Source organism: Lemur catta, chromosome 9, assembly GCF_020740605.2.
Source record: "Lemur catta isolate mLemCat1 chromosome 9, mLemCat1.pri, whole genome shotgun sequence".
Lineage (NCBI taxonomy): Eukaryota > Metazoa > Chordata > Mammalia > Primates > Lemuridae > Lemur > Lemur catta.
Genome location: NC_059136.1, coordinates 44,022,369 through 44,039,127, shown reverse-complemented (window position 1 = coordinate 44,039,127; position 16,759 = coordinate 44,022,369). Strand labels below are relative to the sequence as shown.

General features: G+C 36.7%; 1 long non-coding RNA gene across 2 annotated transcripts; it reads right to left on the bottom strand.

The window, feature by feature from the left end:
- Positions 1-871: 871 nt before the first annotated feature.
- Positions 872-13,672, bottom strand: LOC123644630. 2 transcript variants are annotated; one of them, XR_006737193.1, is made up of 3 exons: positions 13,642-13,672; positions 10,573-10,683; positions 872-1,244 (listed from the first exon to the last, which is right to left on the bottom strand). It is a non-coding gene; the product is annotated as an uncharacterized LOC123644630 (long non-coding RNA). The 2 variants fall into 2 exon arrangements; XR_006737194.1 differs by lacking the exon at positions 872-1,244 and adding an exon at positions 8,745-8,826.
- Between the last annotated feature and the right edge of the window lie 3,087 nt (positions 13,673-16,759).

Sequence of the window (16,759 nt, the reverse complement as noted above, 5' to 3'; positions counted from 1 at the left end):
CCTGCCAAGGGCTTCAACCAGTAAAGAAAGACAGCCTGAGCTTTTCCCTGTTTCCAAGTTTTAAAATATCAGGGAAGGAACTCTGACCCGTCCTGATCCTGGTGCCCAACCCTTGATCTCTATTAGGAAGGAACAGGGCAAGATCATGTCTTAATATGGGCACTGCTACTGGAAATCATTGAAGTTGGAACTGGGGGAAAAAAGGACAGTTCCCAGAAGATAGGGAGTGCTGTCCTAGGAAAAAAAAAAAAAAAAAAACAGGAAAGAGAAGTTAGAAAAAGAAAATGGTAAGATTTCATCGAAGAAACAACAGTATAACATAATATAGATAAGAGAGATTCGGTAGCAAAGGCCCTTTTTTCTTTGTAAAGCAGTCTAAGCACAATATGAAACTTTGCCATCTGCAAAGAATCAGGATGATTCTTTCCCCATTTATTAAGATCCAAGGGGAAAGCAACCCAGAAGCTTTAATTACTTTGATCCTGAAGGTGAAGGAAAGCCTTGCTTTTAAATGAACATTCTATTCAACCATTAATTGTATCAGGAAATTGAAGAGACGGTTTGGCTTTGTATCTGATTATCTCAATATCCATTGAATAAAAAAGTATTTTTGCTTCATTAGCAGTAAAATATATAGAAACAATGATGGATCATTCTAAGTATTATTTCCTTATTTCTGGTCTTAATCACTATATTTAATAAGGAAAGGCCAGGTTCAATAAAAGATGCATCTGGCTTCAAATGATTAATCGATTTTTATAGAACTCACATGCTGGCAATTCTTTACGAAATTAGACAAGACACTATGAATCAAAACTTCCTGCACACAGTCTCCTCCCCTCCCACCCCCCCAGCTTTGCTGATTGGTGCATCTTTTGTCTCTCACATCCTGAATTAATGCTGTAGGTAATTAGCTTCTGGGGCTAAGGTCTCTTTCATCTGCATGTGAATCAACTAAATGGTTTTTCTTTGCTGCTTGAAACGTGAGTCTCTTCCTTTCATTCCCTCTTTGACTCTTCTCCCTGGTTACTTTAATCGTGATGTCAAATTGTATCATTCTGCAGGGAGCTGAACTTTTTGAAATTGGTCCAAGACAGACTTTTCTTGAGTTGGGGGGCAATTTTTCTTTGTAATGTCATTTCCAATTCCTCTGGGCAGGAGATGAATTAGTCTTGTGCATTAACAACAAGGAGTGAGGCTGTAGCTGGCTGCAGATGCTGCACATCCAGATGAAAACATGGAATCTGTAGGAGAAAAACACAAGCACATGCCAAGATTGGCCCCACTGGCTTCAGTGACTGAGGGACATCTCTCAGGAAGGTAAATGTGGGCCCTGAAATAAAATAAAGTAAGACCCTGTGAATTTTTGTTGCCAGGAAGTTTAGCTACTTAAAGATATGCATGTGTCTTACTTATTGCTGTATCTCTAGAGACTGGGAAGGGATAGCAAATACCTGGTGTGTTTGCTGCCACTACTGCTTAATCTTTCCTCCATAGCTGACATTGCTAATCACTCGTGGCACTTTCCTGCTGAGCCCACATGTAGACCCAGACTGCTACAGGCAGTAACCACCAACTGATCAGAGCTGGCACACAAGATGGAACCAATTTGCAATCCCTGGTCTAGAGCATTGTATGTGTTTAATAAATACTTGTTGACTGCTCAAGTAAATGAAGACATGTTTCTAGAGATTCTGGGACTTTGTGCTACTTCTCTCCCTTGCATTTAAAATGCTCTTTTTTATTTTAATTGCTCCAATGGCTTCCAAGGAGTCAGAGCCAATATTGTTCTTTAATTTAAGCTCACCACATTATCCTCCAATTTTGCCTAAACAGGGATAAAAGTAATTTCCATTAAGCTGTGTTTATCAGAGCATCCAGGCACATCTGGGCATGTCTGGAGGACTGGCGAAGTGGGTCTGAGAATCTCATCCCGAAGCAGGAGAGGTGAGCACACGGGTTAGGATCTGAGACAAGGGGCCAGAACAGAAGGGAGGAAATTGTGGGTATTGAAGTTGACATTCTGATAATTTGCCGGCTCAGCCACATGCCTACCTCTGAGGGAAAGGGCAGCTACAAGGGAAGGTCAAGTAAAAACTGTAAAAAGCTAATTCAATAAAGGGGTCATGATAGGGTACAAATATCATGAACTGAGGGCCCAGGATAGCAACGGGAAATGCTGCCCTTGTCAACATCTTCGGCACGGCTCCTTAGGCAGCACGAGTGTGGACAGCAAAGTTTAGCCACAGCTTTTTGACATCTTCCATCGTTTTACTAGGCGCCATCCACTTAGCTGCTGCCTTGGGATTGACTCTACCAGGAGACATCACTGCAGGGAGCTGGAGTAGGACTGGAAGGCAAATAAATGGCAGACCCCACATGACACACACTCATAGGTGAAACACCGGTGGGGGATTCTCTGAACCACTTGGGAGAAGTACTGGAGTAGTGTGCAAGAATCCCTGTCCAACATTTGGGGAGAGATGAGAAATGGCATTATGTTATCACAATCCTGATTTACCTTAGATGAGCTGAAGACTTTGCAGGTTGCAGGCATTTTGAGGACTTTGCTACCTCAGGGACTTAGAGTACAAAGGACTGCCAGTGGAACACACACACACACATATTTCAAAAGAGGATTATTTTTTTCAGAGCAGCTTGATCATCAAAATGCATTAATTTGATACCTAATGGCTTGTGACAAAGGGAACTCCACAGGATTCAGACACAGCCCTCCAGCAGTGTATACAAAGTAAGAATACCTGTACACACTCTAATGGCCAAATAAAAAGCTCAAAGCAATGCATGGATTGTTGGTGCAACATTTCTGCCACATGTAGGTCATTTTGCTAAGAGGATTGCAAGCTCCTTTAAAGTCCATGAATACATTATTCAATTTTCTTGACAAAAATAAAAGCTCAGAAATTCAAAATGACAGGAGCCAGGTCCGTATGGCTGTAGGAGAATCAAAGGAGTCTAGAAAATTTGATTAACTCAATTTGCCCCAGTTCCTTAGGGAGGCTTCAGAAACCAAATTATTATTTAATAATCCAGGTAGTCAGTTTGGATTGAAAATATCTTTCTGATGTTTCTGCACTTGTTTTTGAGACACAGTTTTAAGTGAGGGTCAGAACCAATGGAAGAAAAAATATGACAGCATTGTTGAGCCTCCAAAACGTAAAGAAATGTCCATCACCTCCAAATCTCTGCCCTGGCCAAAATAAGAAAACAATAAAAACAAGAATTTGGATGAAACACTTTAATGTCTTTGAATCAGCCTAATCTTCCTTGATTTTCTGCAGAATGACATATTATTGTGATCCAGTGTGACACAAAGCAGTTATTAGCGTTTGATTTCCATCAGAATGACCCAGAGAGTTTGTACTAACAGATTTCTGGGTCCCATCCCTAGATTTTCTGATTTAGTTTGTTTAAGTTAGGACTAAAAGGTTTCATTTCTAACAAATTTTCAAGTGATGTCTATGTTACTGCTGCACAGGGGAACACAATTTGAAAGCCACTTGTAAAATGACTTATCAACACTGTGAGAACTAAAAATAAAATCTTAAATTCCCTAACTGAATGAATGGACCCCCTCTTGACTAAGAGGACCCAAGAGAAACCTTAAAAACTGAGTTCCTGGCCATGATGGGACAGGAGGTCAAACACACCTCATTATACTCCCTCCCTTTTGTGGTTTAGACACAACAGTTGACCAACATTAATGTTAAAATAGAGATCATAAAACTGACAGAATGGATTCTTTGTGGCAATAAGATACCAAATTATAAACAAGAGCTAAGGCCAAGCCAGGCAAGGGTTAAGTCATGCACCCCCTACACTTTAAGAACAAACTGTGTTCTAACTGCCACAAGGTTTTATCCTCTAGTAGCTAAGCAAGCACTGGCCTGGAGATAAACAATATTGAAACAATTGCAGTTCACCCACAGCCAGATGCTAACTAACTTACCCCCACCCACTCCACAAGCCCTAACTACAGCTTTGATGAGACAAGACACTGATTTCAGTAACTTTCTCCTGAAAAGAGACCACCAACCATGCACTGGTTCTGTCTGGCTTACAGAGACTGCCCACTGAGTGACTTCCTGTCCCTGCTTTACATTTTGATGTATATGGCCTAATTGGAATACATTTAAATATTAAGTCTCCACCCCAAAGTGAACACGGGTCATATGTAACATACAAGTTTATTCAGCACGCATGTGTTAGGACCCCCTTCATGAGTAGTCATAGCTCCTCCCGTCATCTGTCGAGTATGTACACTCCCTCCCTTGAAGTGTCTGCCTCCAGTTTCCACCAGAGGCCCTCTTCCTAGCCTACAGGTAGTGATCCTCTTCTTAAGAAATAAAGCTCTCCTTTCTAAATTTATCAATTGTGAATTTTATGTTGACAGCTATCTGAATCAGTTATTTCGTTGGGCTTGTGGAAAGGCTTTCTAACTCTATACCTGTGTTTGTATTTATTAGTTGGATTTATTCTGTATAGGAGAACTTTCCTTTATCCATGAAAGCTATGGTGATAACTTTTGAGATACAGAGCAAACCAGAAAAGCAAGATAACTTTTAATTCTCCTCCTCTGATTATTAAATTTTGGAGAAATGATTAGAGCTTAGCCATCTCCAGTGCTGTCCAATGAGTTCTTCATCAGGCAAGTCACTCCTCTTTGTGGGACACAGAGGTCAGGAGTATTACACTAAAGGATGCCTCTCTCTCTCTCTCTCTCTCTTTCTCTAAACCCCTCTCCAATTAGATTATTAAATGCAAGTAGATTGCCTATTTTCTTGATTTTCTAAAGAATCAGCTTTGTGTTTTATTATTATTAAATCTACTGTATTTTTTGTTTTCTTATAAATTTCTGTTTTTATCTTTTTATATTTCCTCCCTCCTTGGGTTTTTTTAATTGTTTTTTTTCCTGCTTTTTTATTGAATGTTTAACTCATTTTCTTTTTTATTAACTTTAGTATTTAATGTGATGGATTTTCCTCTTAGTGCTGCTTTAGATGTATCCCACAGACTTGAAGTCACTTTTTATTATAACTATTTTCTAGAAATTCCTTATTTATATTTCTTTCTCCTTTAACGCATAGTGAAATACTTCAATAAAATACAAGAACCTCGCAAAAAATAATTTTGTTTATTCTCCCACCACTCTTTTTCTTTAAACTATAGTTGTAAAATCTATTGCATCAATATATATTATAATCTCTATAACACAGCAATAATTTTTGCTTTAATCAGTCATTTAACTTTTTATGTCATTACGAGAAAACATGCATGTATGTATATATGTGTATATGTGTATGCATATATATATACGGTTTTACACACACACACACACACACACACACACACATGCACAGAGTTGTCCTTTGGTATCCATGGGGGATTGGTTCCAGGACCACTTCATGATACCAAAATCCACAGATGCACAAGTCCTTTATATAAAATGGTGTAGTATTTGCAAATAACCTACACATCCCCTGCCACATACTTTAAATCATCTCTAGATTACTTATAATATCTAATACAATGTAAATGCTATGCAAATAGTCATTATACTTTATTGTTTAGGAAATAATGACAAGGAAAAAGGTACTGAGCCAAGTACAGTACATATACAGTATATATTTTTTCCAATATATATATTTGGAAATATAGATATTGTGTATATATAAAAATGTATATAAATATTTGGAAATATATATTGTGTGTATATATAAATGTATATAAATATTTGGAAATATATAGTTACATATAAATGTATATAAATATGTATATAAATATATATGTATAGTCATACAGTTTTCCATATATAGTATATACACATACATACACACACACATATATGTGTGTATATATACAAGAATAGCAGCAACAAAACCTAATATATATATTTGTATATATATTATACACTCATAATAATATATATACAAAACCTAAAATATATATATGTTAGGTTTTGTTTCTGCTATTCTTTCATAGTCTTGTTCACTTTCTTAATTTTTTTTTATTGAATGGTGAAATATTTGGCTTCAATTTTAATCTTCTTTGTGGACAAAAATGTGAGTTTTTTCAATGTTCTTATTGTCAATAAAAATTTTTGCTTTATTTTATCTTATAATAGCTTTTGATAATTTTTTTTCCTTTTTTTTTTCTTTTTGCTTAAATGAGGCTATTAGAATAAAGTTCTTTTGTAGAGGTTGATGGGAGGCCAAGGAAGCATTCTCAGATTCATGGGTCAAGGGATCCCTCCTATCTGGTTACTAAGTATTCAAAATACGGCATTTTTGTTTGCCTGCTTCTCTTGCCCTCTGGGCTAAGCCTAATTCAGCAAAGCTACCTGTTTCTATCATTTTCTCCATTAAACATCTATGAGTTTTGCTCTCTAAACTGTTATCCTCAAGTGCATTTTGTTTTATTGATTCTTTCTTTTTTATTTGATCTTCTTCTTTTTCTTTCTTCTTCTTTTTTTTTTTTTTCAGTCTGTGCCCTCTGACTCTCTCCCTGTCTCATAAATATTTGAACCTTCACTATAACTGAGATCAACAGAGTTCCCTTGATTAACATGAATTCTGTTCCAAGCAGTTGTTTTCAGAACAGGTCTCTCTGCTACCGATAGGATATGTCTGGGATCCTTGAGGCATGGGCTGCTGCAGCACTGTTTGAATTTCCTGTGGTTTCTTTAGTGGTTCCTTACAGTTAGTTTGCATTTACAAATTCAAGGACCCTGGTTTTTTGCCCATTATTCTCATTTTTTTTTTTGCCTTGCTCTAATTTTTTTTTTTTTTTTTTGCTTGTTATTCCCAAATTCTTTTTTATTCACTATGTGGTTTGCTTCTTTGGGAATAAATTGACAATTTTTTATTTCAAGGCTCATAGGATCCTTCCATGCTGCTCCTTCACTTTATCACTAATGCTGCAAAGCTGCTGGTTCTAAAGTCACTGACCCCTTAGATTGAAAAATTAACTTAATTTGTAGCAAGTACTCAGAAAGGGATGCAACTAGATCCCACTAAACAGAAATTTCTAAGGCAAGTCACATAACATGCATGACACAGAGAAAAGAACTCCAGACATTCAAATGAGCCTTCGTGGCTTTATGTAAAATTCTATCCATCATTTAGGCTCCAGTGTGAATGTTCCTTCAGGAAGCTTTCCTTTTCCTGTCCACCTCCCTATCTAAACTTAATCTTTTCCTCTGCATTCCCATAATATCTCTTGTTACTTACCTTTTTCACACTTCCATTATGGATCTTTTTATCTTTTATTGTGATTTTATACTTATATAACTATTCATGACTAGATTTCAAGTTAAGCCAAGACATGTATATATTCTAATATTTTTTCATATCCCCAAAGCCTAGTAGTCACTCAAGTGTTTAAATTCATTATCAAATATCTATGAGTACTTGCTATGAATCAGGCACTGTTATGGCTGCTGAAAATTGAAAAGCAAAGGAAAATGCATCTATTTGATGGACCAAGAGCAGTTACTGTCTGCTGCTGAGGTTTCCACCAGATGCAAAAAAAAATGCCCTGGTGCTTTCTGTCTGATTGCGGTGGCCACCCTTAAATGAGGGAATACAGGAGAAAAACATAATACAGGGAAAAACGTGGAAACAGAAAAATATTTTCGCAACTCATAAAAATACCTTGTAAACTGTGAATAGCCTGTTTTACCAAAAGAAAAAAAATAAAAATCTTCATTTAAAAAAAGTATACAAAACAGAGAAAATAAGCTCTTCCTTTGCAGAACTTTCATTCTAGTGTTATAATTATAACTAACACCAATATAGTGTTTATTAAATGCCAGACACTGGTCAGAGCTTCAGTAATATGTTAATATGTTTAATCCTCATAACAACCATACAATGTAGGTACAATTATTGTCTTGGGTTAGATTCTCCAGAAGCAGTCCTAACGCAAGAATTTGTGTGCAAGTAGTTTATTTGGGTAGTGATTCCAGGAAACATGAGAGGTAGTAGAAAAGTAAGATAGGAAAGAAAAAAGACAATAAAAGATAGGTTGTCAAGTCAGTTATAATGTGTAACTGGAGCTTAATCTCATTAAGAAACAATTGAACTAGAGACCATTCTTCTAAGTGAAGTATCTCAAGAATGGTAAAACAAACACCACACGTACTCATTATTAAATTGGAACTAACCGATCAGCACTCATGTGCACAGATGGAAGTAAAACTTGAGGGAAATCATGCAGGCGGCCAAGGGGATAGGTGAAATCATACCTAACGGGTATACAATGTATAGTATCTAGGTGTGGGCACACTTATAACTTTGACTCAAGCAGTACAAAGCAATCCATGTAACCAAAACATTTGCACCCCCATAATATTCTGAGATTTAAAAAAAAGAAACAATGAAATATAGGCAGAACAAACCTCAGAGTTATCCCAAACTAGTGGTGAGGAAGAGGAAGTATTTATTAACTATGTTTGTACCTATCATTGGTTAAGAGCTCTTTCTAGGGGTCCTCTAGGTGGGCTGAGCATGCTTTTATGACTAGGAAAAAAAAAAAGAGATGAAAAGCTCCCTGGCAAAGATTCATAGGAGTTTTATTTTGATAGGAAGCAGCCTGCAGCACATGCAGGGAAATGCCAAGGGGCTGTATTAGGACAACATTTTTTTGTTATGATTATTCTTTCCATTTTACAGATGAGCAAATTGAGACACACAGGTGAAATGACTTACCTAAGAATATAGACCTCATAATAGATAAGGCAAGAGTTCAAATCCTTGAAGTCTGGCTCCAGAGTATATACACTTAACCATTATAATGTGCCCCATCCTAGTATGGAAAGGAAGGAAGAAAGACAAGAAAAAAAAAAAAAGAAAGAATGAAAGGAAGGACAGAAGGGAGAAAGGGAAGGGTTATAGTTCCTCATGAACACATTTCATTTCTACTAAGTTTAAGCTTCTAGAGTATAGAATTCACATTTTATTCATCTTTATATCCCTCCTTATCCCTCCTTCAACCAATCCTGCAACCCACCCTGAACACTGTCAAAAAATGTCTTGTATCATATCTAACCTCTACTAAGGGGATAACTAGAAGGCTCTCACCACTAGGATGTTTATTATTGAAAACTATATTTTAATCCATTTTACAGTATAGACTAGCAGGCTTTGGAGTCAGAATGACTTGCATGAATCATTTGTTCTCAACACTTCGCATTACAGGGCTCATAATGAGTGCTTAATAAATGGTTTCCTATTTGTAGCATGGCATGCCATTTCACAATTTACAAAACTGTTCACACTTCCTTATTCTGTTTGTTTCTTCATAGGTTACTTCATATGCACAAACCTCTACTTTCATGCCCTAAATTGTGTAGAAGAGGAAGATAAAGGTCATAATCTATAAAAATAAAAGTATGTTTTATTGGATTATTTTTCAGCAAATATTTACTTTCTCTCTCCCATGGTAGAAAGCCGATTTGCTTTGGCTAAAAGAATATAGGCCAAAGTGATGATGGGCCCATTCCAAGATGAGGCTTTAAAAAACATAGCAAGCTTTCTGTAACCCTACTGTGTTCCTGCATTTTGCCATGGGAAGAACATGCCCATGATTCTGCATCTTGATTCTGGGTCCTGGAAAGAAAGTTACAAGGAGCTGACATGATCCTGACCTTTAACCTAAAGCAGAATTGGGCCCAGCTGATCTGCATTCCTGTGAGCAAGAAATTGATGTACATACTCATAAGTAAGGAATAAATGTTATAAGCCATTGAGATTTGAGAATTGATTTTTATGCAGTGTTACTGCGACAATCATTGATGACTATAGGCGTGCAGTATTTGAAGCTCTCATGAGTCTTTGATGGCCAGCTTCTCAGTGCTCACAGAGTTCCTTGGCCTCACCAGATCTTCCCCACCTGAATAATAAAGTTTTATGGTTGGGAATAGAGGTTTTGCCTATTTCAGTCTATAGGTTTAGGACCCTCAGAGGATTCAAGATGGGTAGAAAGCCACTGCAGGGTCTAAGATGCAGGTGCTCATGCTTGCAGGTAAGTAGATGGATCGTTAACTTCAATAGCAATAAATTAAATTTAAAGTGATTTTTCAATTGGTTATCATATCCCGAATGAAATAAAATTAACTTTCTAATAATTAGCCACAAATTTCTAATGTGTTTATCTTTACCATATGCTTCTCAACTCTGCTAAGCCTCAAATCCATCAACCAATAAATTGTTCCTTGGGTTTCACTTTAGGGACCAATTAAAAGTATCAACATGTTTTCTTTCATTACCCTGGGAGTTTTACCTCCAGCTGTTGGTATCTGGGCTTCTGAAAGTATGAAGCATGATTACTCAGGGAGAAGGCACTTGAGACAATTGGAGGAAAATAGATTCTATTGAAAGCTGGTTATGCAAGCTTAGTGGTTCCAGCCTCCACGCTTCATCCAGAGGGCACATGCTTTCCTAAACATGTGCTAAATAATACAGCTGGCACTGCAGCAGGGAAGGTACTGCTCCCAAACCTGGAGGGAGAGCTCCTGGCAGGTAATCCAAGGGCTAGTAATTTATCACTTACGCAGACACAGCTCCTCTTGAGGGCCTCCTTTTACATTTTCTGTTCTGTGAAGCTTTCCACTGAAGACGTGGATAAATGTTTTCCAGATGGTATCAATCATGGTGTTACCTACTAATAGAAATTAAGGAAAAGTAATTGAATTAATTAGCAAGTCAAAAAGGAAAGGAAGGAAGACTGTGCATGAAACTGGAAAAAGAAGGGACCTCTTGCAGCTATTTAGTCATTTAGGGTCAAGGCCACTCAGGAAAAAGGGGGCTTGACTAAAAATCAAGCAACCAGAGACCTGAGTCCTTTAAATCACAGGCTTTGGAGTCTAACAGACACAGGTTAGACTCTCAGCTCAGTCTCAAATTAACTATGCATAGTGGGCAAGTTACTTGGACCCTCTGAGTCTCAGTTTCCTTATATGCTAGGGGAAAAAAAAAGGTAAAAAAAATGCAAGTTGTGTAATACCATTTTACAGACTTAGTTGTGTAGCATGCAAAGCATTTAGCAAAGTGTCTGGCTACTAGTTGGCACTCAAAAAAATGTTTACTCCCATCTGTGATCAGTTGAATGATTGGACCCAATTATTCACCCCAGCCTGAATCCACACACCATTGCCATGACCACATCTTGGGCAGAGTGCACTTTCCCAACCCTTGCTTTGGACTTGACCACATGACTTGCTTTGACCAATAAATGTGGGTGGAAGTGAAAAGGGTCTACTTCTTAGCCTAGGCCTTCAGGGGAATTACATGTTTCTACTTGCCCTTTGCACCTCCACCATCAGCATAGGAAAAATATACACTGGCTGGCCTGATGGTCCAAGAAGGCAGTGAAAAGACACATGGAGCAAGGCTGCCCCAGCCCATTTGCAGAGCCACCAAGCCAAGCCCAGAACATCTAAACGCCGCCCAACATGAAGATATGTGAACAATAATAAATAACAGTTGCTTTTAGCCACTGAATGTTGAGGTGGATTAGTTTAGGCTGCAATATCTCACAGATTATACTATCTCATATTCCTTCTCTCAGTACTAATTGCATTTCTGCCTAGGACTTATTGAATGAATATCTTTGCAATGCTGATATTAGAGATTAGGCCCAGAAAATAGTAAACTAAATGTATCACAGGAACTTCTACTGTATAGTTGGTTGAAATATTAATCCCCAAACTCAGATGTGTTAGAAAAGTAACTTAACTTTGTAATGATGACACTCATTTTTTATTAGTTTTATTACAAACTCCCTATTTTGCTGGGGCGAAATTCTCCCAATCAGTTCAGGGTTTCTCCTCTCTCAAGGTTTGTGTTTAACTTTTGGAGGTTTTTCACAGTGGGGAGTGCAAGGGTTTTGGAGGGAAAATCTGGATGTTGTTGTTCCTAGTTGTTGATATGTGCAGTTCTGTGCTGTAGATATCAACAGTTCTCTGTCTTGGTCTATGTAAGCAAGGATCTGATTTATTCTTGGCTAATCCTCTTTGGAAGCCCATGGTTATCTCCAACTTAAGGAAGCTTAGAGCTGCTCTCAGATATGCAAGACTTGTTCTGACGCATCTGTATCTTGTTGGGATGAAGGGCAACAAAAATGCATTGATTTTGAACCTAATTGGAAGCAACATGTGGACATTTTTGCTCCAAGCTTTTATTGCTTTCCTAGGTTCTCAAAAGGAAAGGAGCAGGGATTCCTTTTGCATAGATTCCCCAGGTCTTCTGGGGCCTGTCATTCCTTCTTCTTCCTTCTAGATTGTGCATGAAATGTGACAAGATGCTAATTTTCCCTTCTTCAGGGGCCCAAATAGCTGCTCAAAATGTTTTCTCTCTGACTCTCCACATTTCTTTCACTCTGAGAGACTCTTTCTAGTATCACTTCTGAGGGGCTTTGCTATTTTCCTTTCCATCATCTGAGAGACACAGACTTTGAAACTCAAAATCTGGGAAAAACTTTCTTTTTTTTTAAATCTTTTTTAATGGATCATCATTAGCTTGAAACACTGAGTGTGCAAAGCCCTAACTGTGGCCTGAATTGACTAAAGAGTCAAGGAGCAACAGGTAATTCCAAAAAAAATAATGGCAAACTCACACTGGTTAACATTTTAAAACTATTTTCCTTCAGAATTGTATGTATTTGTTTTATGGAATGTAAGACATAATAAACCAAATACTACTTTGGATATGTGTCATGTTGGATTTCTTATATATTCTACTACTTAACTCAAAATGTTGGGTAAATAAATGGGTTAATATAATGGAGTTTCTATATTAACTCTTGGTTCTGTTCTAGTTATGTTTTGGTTTTTTGTTATTTTTTTCTTTGTGAATGCTAATTCACTGGCCCAGCTGTATTTATGCCTAGATTAACCAGAGAAGTTGCCAGCTGTGATTTGCAGATGTGTTCTAGTTCCACAATGCCAGAAAAATTCAATTATGTGTACTAAGGTCATCTCTATAAAGCATGACCATACTGACATTTTATGGTGAATAGTGAGCATCAGAATACTTAGCCAGCAGCAGATTGTATCTGCTTATATTATGATGGCCAAAATGACCATATGTGAAACCATTATTTTAGTTATATTTACAGCTAAATTGAACCAGGCAGTGATCCAAGCAATGGATTGGCAATTAGCCCAAGTCAAGCTGAGCAAGGTTGATTTCAGGCTGCAAAATGTGAACAAAAATATGAGCTGTTACAGCATGTATTGAGAGTTCAAATAGAACAGAACCTCTCAGACAGAGTAGATATTGGAATGAATAAGCTGGCTTCCAAATATTTACCTCAATTTGCAAGTGTATATATCAGGAACAAGATAGAATTCTGACACGCAATACCACCCTATGGGACATTTTCTAGAGGGCTATTTCCAATCTATTATGTTTATCAAAACATTAATATCCATAAAGTGTTTCAAAACTTCTATTTTTAGCCATGATTACAAAAGAAAGGATTTGCCCTGTTACTTTAAAGAAAAACTAAACAAACAGAAAAAATATATGACATAATGGTTTTCAGACACTGGACAACAGGGAGTACAAAAGAATAAGATAAGAAAAACAAATAAGGTGAGGCTAACATTTCCCAACTTACTGCCTGGAGAGAGTTTTAGGCTGGTTTACAGGGAAGGGGAATCCAAACGACATCCGGCAGTCTCGCTGAGGTGACCAGAGTTGAGAACCTGGGCAGCCCACAGTGGCTCTAATTTATAGATGCAATAACCAGAAATGAAATTGTTTCATGGAGAGGAGAGGCCTATACAAACAGAGAGCTCTGGGCTTCTGCAAAGGGACTTAGGTGACTATTGCTCAGTAAATGCATGTGAGGAAACTGCCTGGGACCAGGAAAGGAATCATCAGAAAGGATTAGAAGGAGCAGCCACTGGGATGCACGCAGAGCATGGAACAGCTTGTGTCCCTGCCTGCTAGAGTTGAAGAATCTTGTAATATGAGAAAGAATCAGAGTACTTCAAAGAGTATTGCCTCAGCACTGGGGCAGAATTAGTCTTTGACTAAAGGCTGCTCTGGTCCTACCTTAAAATAAAGACTTGAAAAAATAAGTCAACTTTCAAGTAACTTAATTGTGTCCCAGAACAAAGATCAAGAATGATTTAAAGGTATACAAAACCAGACAATGAGGTAAAAATGTACAAAGTCTAGCATCCAATAAAAAAATTACTGGCCAAGCAAAGAAGTAGGAAACTGCAATCCATCATGAGGAAAAAAATCAATTAATTAAAATGGATACTTGAAATAGTCTCCCTTTAAAAGCTCTGTATTTCTGTTTATCATTAGGTCAATGACATTTTTAGACAGTAGTCTCCATCCTCTTCAACTGCCAGCAAATTAATAAACTCTTCTTTCATCCTCCTCAAAAAAAAAAAAAAGAAAAAAATAAGAAAAAGAAAAGAAAAGGTAAGGGTGGGAGAAGATATTTGCCAAAAAAATCATACTATATAAATGGCCCTGTATTTTAATAATAAGAAGGAAAACATCCCAATAAAACATTGACAAAAGAATTAAATAATCATTTCACAAGAATAAATATATAGATGTCAAAATAGCTCATGAAAAGATGCTCAGCATCATTACTCATTAGGTAAATATAAACTGAAACCAAAATGATATATACCACTACATACACATTTTAAAAGGCTCGAATTAAAAGCGCTGACCATACCAAATATTGATGAGGATATAGAAGAACAGAATTCTCATACATTGGCAATGGGAATGTAAAATGGTTGGGAAATATGTGGCTGTTTCTTTAAAAGTTAAACATATTACCTTCCACATGACCCAGATATTTTGCTCCTGGGTATTTGCTCAAGAGCATGAGAGCATATATACATACAAAAACTTTTATACAGACATTCACATAAGCTTTATTTTTAATAGCAAAGAATGGAAAAATTATACTTCAATAAAATTGTAACAAGGTTTTTCATAAAAAAGAAATAATTTAGTATCAAGTACCATGATCACCACAACCCATTTTGTATTCCAACTGGATGCACAATTTGATTACATTTTAGCCCCTTTGCAGTTCTGCAGCCAGATAATTGAGGACCAACCAACGAAATCAATGAAATGTGGCAGAAAAAATGAGCATCACTTCCAGGTCTGGTCCATAAAAACCTTCTGAATTATTCATTCTCTCTTTTAAACCATGTATTGACCAAGTGATGATTATTTCCTAGAACTCTGAGCATGACAAACCAACACAATGGAAGAAGTCTAAACCCCTGGATAATTGTTTGGAGCAGAACTGCCTAAAAGATCCATGTAACCAGATCTACCCTCTTTGGATGGTTGTGAGAGTAAAAAATAAATGTTCATTTTTTAAGGAATTAAGAGTTGGAGGATTTTGTATTTTAGTAGCTGCCATTATCTTAACTAACAGAGAAACTTATTCTTTGATTTGGGGTCATGGTGTGACCAAAACCAAAAACTAAAACATATGGCATTGGTTTAACAGTCAAGTGAGGAGTCAGAAGGAAAAAGACATAATGGCCTGTATATCTGGAGAGTTCTATCATGCTCATTTGATAAAATTTGGTAAAAATTTCACATATGGTAATGTGGAAGGCAGACTATTCTCTTATTGAGCCTTTAGCAATCTCTGCCTTTGTCTTTACATCATCTTATCTTATGTGTGGTATCAAATTTTACTCTGATGCTCTCTTATCAGAACATTTTTTATTACATTTAGGGCCCACCTGGATACTCCAGAATAATCTACTCCTCTCAAGATTTTAAACTTAATCACACCTACAAAGACCCTTTTTCCAAACAAGGTAACATTTACAGGTTCCAGGCATCAGAACCTGGTATCTTTGGGTGCCATTATTTAGCCTACTACATAGACAAACTTTTAAATCAGCTATTTTAAACATAGTCAAAGAACTAAAGAAAACCATGTCTAGAGAAGTTAAAAAAAAGAATAATGTCTTACCAAATAGAAAATATTGATGAAGAGATAGAAATTATGCAAAAGACAAGATAGAAATTCTACTTTGAAAAGTAAAATAGAGGACATAAAAAATTCATTAGCACAGCTCTAGCATAGTTGAACAAGCAAAAGAAAGAAGTGCAGGAAGTTTGAGGAAAAGAAAGACTAAAAAAAATGGACAAAAATTATCACAGCCTCAGAAATTTATAGAGCACCATCAGGTATACCAACATGATAAAAGAACAGAGGAAAAAAAAGCAGAAAAAATATGAAGATATAATGTCTAAAAATGTCCAAAATTTGACAAAAAACATTACACTTCCAAGAAGCTCAGGAAACTATAAGTGGGATAAACTTAAGGAGATCCATACCCAGACATATCATAACCAAACTGTCAAAATGCAAAAATAAAGAGAAAAATCTCAAAAGCAGAAGGAAGCAACTCATGTACAAGAGATTCTCAATAATATTAATAGCTGATTTGTCAGTAGAAACCATGATGGTCAAAAGCAATGGGATGATATATAGTCAAAGTGCTGCGTTTGGGGAAAATAAAAGACTGTCAACAAAGAATTTTAAATCCAGCCAAACTATTATTTAAAACTGAAGAAGAAATTAAGACATGACAAAAGTGAGAATCAAAATAAAATAAGCAAAAACTGAGAGAATTTGTCACTACTAGTCTTGTCCTATAAGAAGTACTAAAAGAACTCCTTCAAAGTGAAATGAAAGAACAAGCAGTAATTCAATTCCATGTCAG